The sequence below is a fragment of the Sturnira hondurensis genome, unplaced genomic scaffold, assembly GCF_014824575.4.
Source record: "Sturnira hondurensis isolate 20B ecotype Veracruz unplaced genomic scaffold, ASM1482457v3 Scaffold0003090, whole genome shotgun sequence".
Lineage (NCBI taxonomy): Eukaryota > Metazoa > Chordata > Mammalia > Chiroptera > Phyllostomidae > Sturnira > Sturnira hondurensis.
The window spans coordinates 6,611,481-6,618,201 of record NW_028075721.1 but is presented as its reverse complement, the minus strand read 5'-3'; positions in this window follow the sequence as shown (position 1 = coordinate 6,618,201).

The following is a 6,721-nucleotide window of genomic DNA, read 5'->3' as shown; positions in this document are numbered from 1 at the left end:
TGTAGTCAGACCAGAAAAGGTTAATGGTATTGTTTTCTGGCTTTTATCTGAGCTTTGTACATATCTTTGCTGCTGTAATTATCCTATTGTCTAGTATGAATTAATGCAATTAAATGGGGATTGCTCCTACCAGTCGGGGACTTCTGATGGAAAAGGCTGTTTTATCCATCTTTATAGCCCCAGCTCCTAACAATGACTGGCACATAATTGGTTCTTGATAAATATTCATTAAGTATAGTTGAAAAATAATTCTATGGGTAAACGTAATTATTCCTAAATTGAATACACCATTTATGATAAAAGTTTAAAAGAAAATTTGAGTTTACTTAATAAGAAAGACACTTATACACAAATATAAATGATAGTGAAGAAATTGCACCTACGTGGAAAAATGCTACCAAGTGAGAAGAGAAGAATATATGGATTCGAAGATATGGTGGATGGATTAATAAATGGTTTTTAACACAACTATACCGAAATATTAATACTAGAATCCAGGTGGTATGAACATGTGTTGACTGTAAAATTCTGTCAAATTTTCTATATGTTTGAAGTTTCTCATAGTAAATTCTTAGAAAATAAAATATCTGAACCTGTTCTTTGGTTATAATTGTATTAAATATTTGGGGATTGGAAAATACGGACAAACAATTGGCTAGTCAGAATGATGAGATTGGTAGGTTCAAGTTTTTCTTTTCCATTTGGTCATTTTCACCATATGATTTCAGCGAGGTGATTTTATATTTCAAAAAGAAGCCACACTGCTATAAAAATGCCATCTGAAAATATAGAATGTTTTTGATTAAAAACTAATTTACACAGAGAAAACTGTATTTAAGAAAGTATATTTAGCAACAAATTACAATCAAATACAATTAATCATATAGAGAATTGTCAAATTGCATTTATAAACCCATATCCAACATCTGAATTTAATTGTTTTTATAATAAAAGTCACAAATATGAGAAAATGTAGAAACAAAAGGGTATAGAAAATGCTTATTATATCCAATGTTTTCTTTTTCCCCTAACTCAGTTTTTTATTATATAAAAGACTCAAAGTATATTAGTTTAATAAACACTTATTGATCATGTAGTGTATTCCAGCCACTGTGCCCCTCAAACCTTGTATTGTGTCTAAAATTTTCCATCTGCAGTCAAGCAAGGGAAGAATGAAATTATTCAATAAGGCCGAGCAGTGTAAATCCCCCTCTGTCTATTATTATTCTTTTGTCTTTTAGAGTATGAGACTGACATCCGGCCAGTATCCATTTTATTTAATTCTCTCCGGTCTATTTATTCACTGATGACACGTGTCACTTTGCACCTGAGAGCCAAGTGTAGCATTCGCCAACACCTGGAAGGCAGATGTGTCCGGCTAATGGCATCTCCCTTCTGCTCACCACGACCTCTCCAGTATGAAGGGCACATTTCTGCAGCTGAGACTCACTTCTCGGGTGGAAGCAAGCCCCTTCTGGTGGAGGAAATGAGGTTGCTAATGGGAAAGCGATACCACTAGAAATTTAGCAGCACAATGAATAATCTAAGTGACAGTGATGCGGGCTTGGGCTTGCTCAGGAGAGTAAGTTCACTCTGCATCATGCCGGTTCCTAGCACCCGTACTTTTCATTTTGTTTTACAATCTAAGTGTCCTTCCACCTCTTAGATATGTTTCCTTTGTGTTTGGTGTGTATGAGATTATAAATATGCATATATAAAAACACATATAAGCACACATATATATATGGGGGGGGGCAAGAGAGAGGCAATTGCTGCTAATGATGATAATGATTGTATTAGTTTCAGTTGCTGCTTTAACAAAATACCTCAAACTTAATGGTTTAAGACAAGGCAAATTCATTATCGTACAGTTCTGGAGATCAAAAAGATGAAATGCATCTCAGGCTAAAAATCAAAGTTTTGGCCTAGCTGTGTTTTTCCTGGAGGCACCAGAAGAAAATCCATTTTCTTGCCTTTTCAAGCTTTTGGAGACTGCCCACATCCCTTGGCTGGTGGCCCCCTACGCATCTTCAAAGCCAATGATCTGTCTCACATTCCATCACTCTGGCATTGACTTTTCTGCCTCCCTCTTCCACATTAAAAGAACTGTTGTAATTACATTCAGCCCACCTACATTATCCAAGATAATCTTTTTACTTCAAGGTCAGCCGAGTGGCAACCTAAGTCCCCCTTTGCCGAGTAACCCAACATATCCATGAATTCCCTGGATTAGGGTGTGGACATGGCTGGGGGTAGTGATCTTCCTACCTCAGTGGTTGATATAGATTGTTGGTATGTGTCTTTTTTCTCCTTCTCCAGGGAATGGGATTTGCTGAACACTCATGTACCAGGCACTTTACTGAATGTTTGACCTATTGTTACTTGTCTATAGTATATTTTTTATGGGATAAACACCGTTCCTATAGAATTTTTCCTTTTAACAGATCAGGAAACTGGGATCCTGAGCACATATGTTTACAGTGGGAGGAAGATAATTGTTGTCCACATTTGCTCACCATAAAACCATGTTCTGCGTTTTAATGATTACATTATAGCCCATAAACCTAGCAAAAAAATATTGATTTCCCAAACACATTTGAACTCAGATTCCAATTTTTCTTATTCTCGAAAAGAATAAGAAAAGCAATGGAAAGCTATTTGAACATCTTCAATGGTAACAGGAAAACAAAACCTATGGAAAAGGCGATCTCTGATGAGTGGACAGGCAAGTCATAAATGCCTTTTGTCCCCTCGAATGCTGATGGCAGGAGAACACTGTGGCAATTGGGTGAGCATCCAAATTGTTAAGTCACTAATTAATTCAACCATATTAATTTAGCCGAAGCTATATGCCAAACAGAACATTTCTCCTACAAATACCAGAACCAAAACTGTTCTGGTTTCCAGTTATGTGGAGCTTATGATTGACTTGGAAAACAAAAATGAATCAAATAGCCAAAACAGGTCTTCACCTTCGACCCCTGTATGTGCTATGAAAGGGGTAAACATGGGAGCACAATAAGGTGAGAACTGATCAATTTGGGAATTGAAGACTTTCCTGAGATAAAATTAGAAGGCTACGTGGGAGTGAAACATAGCTGAGGAGGGCAGGTGGAGCTTCACACAGGAGAGAATGGGGTGGTTAAAAGGCCAGGGAGGGTGAGAACTTGGGATCCCCATTGGAAGACAAGTCTGAATGGAGGACATGAAGAAGGTGGACTGTGGTACCAGGTGAGCTGGCAAAGGTGGGCGCAAGGTGCGCCATGCAGAGTACACCTCTGTTCCTTCCCTGGAGGACAAAAATCATACCAGGCAGGCAGCACAAAGGTGTTTAAGGCCAGGATGACAATGGGCATGTCATCACGTGACAGCATCTTAGGAAGGTCAAGGTTGCTGTCTGTGCCAGGCGAGGCCCCAGCCTTTCTCTGGGAACCATCTGGCACACCAGATTCAGAGCAAGGCTCTCATTGTCTCAGATCATTTTATGAAGTTAGATCTTGAAAACATGTGCTCCATCCCATGATGCCACGCTCTTGTTTGACAAGCTTGCTCCCCGGGGAGAGTGGGCCCCCCGGGGCATCAGAAGAGGCCATATTAATCACCTAGGTAATTTACAGCTGTTGTAACATAATGGCACCCCAGAGCCTTACAGAGTTAGCTTTCACCACATTTCAAGAGGGGAATGATGGTAATTAAAAATGGCATTTCTAATTAGTGAGAGGTTAATTAGTGAGAAGCTGGGAGGACTGAGGAGCCCAGTTCTCCCATTTCCTCATCCGCTGCTCCTTGGCAACTGGCTACAGGTTGTCACCGTCTTGTGCCTGCAAGGTAGTCATGGACCTTGAGGCAAGTTTCCCCGTTGGGCTTCACTGCTGTGCAACTTGTGGTCAGGAGAGGAGCTGGCGTAGTCTGAGAATCTGCCTCAGTGTTTGGCGCGAAATAGATTGAATGACCTACACAGACAACTCCAGTTCAACACATTTGCACCGCCCAGCAGAGGGAGCGAGACAGGCTTCTGAGGAGCTAATTTGCCAATGCGTTTTGTGAGAATGTTCTAGCCTCTCTCAGAGCCTGTTTCGTTTTGTTTTACAGGCCGTTGAAGCTATTGTGACTACTTTGAGCGGCGACATGAAAGTGACATCAGATTAGCAAGGGACATAACTGATGACTAGCAGATGTTCTCACAGGAGAGGGAAGTGAGAGTTAAAAGACTCAAATAATTAAGAGTAAACTTAAAAACATGAAAACGGAAAGTAAATGTTTTTTAAAGAAAGCAAAAAGGGCAAGAATTAATTAAGAAAGGGAACCTATTCCTATTCCAAAAGTCAATAAATAGCTGTGCATATCTCTTTTGGCATCGAGCTTATAATAATCTCCACCTATATTTTGTCTTTTCAAGATGACTCAGGATTATCATCATATTTATTTTCATCTATTTAATTCATCTGAAACATTTTTCTATAATCTTTTGCACACTTGACTATCTTCTTAATCATCCAAAGTTTAACAAAGGAGAGGTGTGTCTGTGTCTATACAAGGCATCATAGCACGGCTTGTTTTCTAAGTCACCAAAAATGCAACATATGGAAAGATGCCAGGACCCCCTTTCAATGAGTAAATTTTAGATTGCATATGTTGCTCTATGCTGCATGAGACATCTTTATATTCTCCAACGGGTACACACACTCCATAAATTCAAGAAAGTATCATTTTAAACCTCAATTGACATTTCTGTTTTATAGGACAAAATATTTTTTAAAATATTTTCTTTATTTATTTTTAGAGAGGGAGGGGGATGAGGGGGAGAAAGAAAGGGAGAGAAACATCAGTGTGTGATTGCCTTTTGCATGCCCCCCTCTCTGGGAACCCAGCCTGCAACCCAGGCATGTGCCCGACTGGGAATCGAACTGGCGACCCTATCCTTCACAGGCTCGCACTCAGTTCTCTGAGCTATACCAACCAGGAGAACAAAATATTTTTTAACATTACACAGAATTCATAGAAGTAACTGAGTAGCCAATAGGAGAGTTTGTGAGGAGAGAGAAACATCTCTTTGTTTGTCTATTGGCCCTCTATTTAGATCTGATTGGGAAAAAGAGTTCGTATAATTGTTTTAAAAATGACTTGAGTCATTGCTTAAGAGGAGAATTTTAGGTAAAGAAGCTCCTATGGGCCAGCTAATTTATATGCATTATCTTAGGTAGCCATAACCACAACCCTTGCCGGTAACACCAACCTATTTCACAGATGAAGAAACTGAGGCATAGAGCCAAAACGCTTTGTTGTAAGTGAGCCTGCTCTATTAGGCACAGCCAGAATAAAAATCCATGATTGATGTGCCCTTGAACCCAAAACCATTCTCAAGGATCAAGTTTATTAGCGCCATCATGAATTTAACAAAGATCAATGTACCTGTCTGCAGATCGTCAGCCATACTGATTTTATTTCCCATGTTTCAGCTGAGTGCAAAATTATCTTTGACACTGGTGGTTTGGGGAGACTCTTATCTGAAGGTTAACATCTTTGTATCACCTTTGCAAATTGTTATTGGAAGGATATAGCTACAGATCCTGTATCCATGGCTTGGAAGAGTGATGGTTGAGTTTCCAATTCTGAAGATGATCCCGTGATAATTTGGTAGTTACTGACCCCCATCCTCTCTGAGTACCATCCTGATGTATTTCTTCCCTCAGCGAAACTATTCAGCATTAGCAATCCCATTAGTATTCTATTGGGTGACATAACAGGTATCTACAAACTTGGTGTCTTAAAATAACACACATGTATTCTCTTACAGTTCAGTAGGTTGGAACTCCAGAACCTAGTGAGTCTCCTCAGGCTAAAATCAAGGTGGTGGCAAGGGCATACTCCTTCCTGTATCCTCAAGGGAAGCATCTATTTCTTTAATTTTTCCTGCAGCTGGAGGCTGTCCATGCTTCTTGGCTCTTGGACCTTTCTCCCTCTTCCAGGCCAGCAACTCTGCATCTCGCAGACCTTTCTGCTTTCTTCACATGTCCCTGTGATTATAGCCTGGAGCAGATTCTCTGCTTTTAAGAATTCATAAGTGGATTGGGCTGAGCTAGACCACCCAAGATCCTCTCCCATCTCAAGGTCCCTCACCTTAATTACATCTCCAAAGCCCCCTTTTCCATGCAAAGTAAGAGTTTCCTAAGTTCTGGGATCGGGATGTGGACATCTTGAGGGGCTCTTATTTGGCTTTCCACAAGTTAGGGGGGCTCAGAGCATTCATCTGCAGGTAACAGTATACATACTAGGATCATGATGAATAAATCCATAAAGACAATGAATTTACCATAAACCAAGAAAGAAGCGGTCAGATGATTCCAAATTCATGCAGTAGCTTAATCAAGAGCCTGGGTCCTTCTGTCATGTTCCTGTACTGTGCTCAGGGTGACCAGCACGCTGAGGCTCTTACCTAGAAGTCACAAGGATGCTGCCTCACCTACAGCACCACTTTCTCAGACAGCTATATTCAAAATAGGAAAAAAAGACAGAGGTCTCCCCAGGGGCTTTTCCTCCTGCATGTGTTTTCTTGCTAGGGTGGAAGAAAAACCTATCTCAAGTCTTCATAGAAGATATGATCTTCCTTACACAGACCCAACTGTATCATAAGGCCATGGGTGTCTTCACAAAAGGAAGGTGTATATGCTGTACCAATCATGATTCACACGTGCCTTCCTAGAATATTTCTCTAATAGAA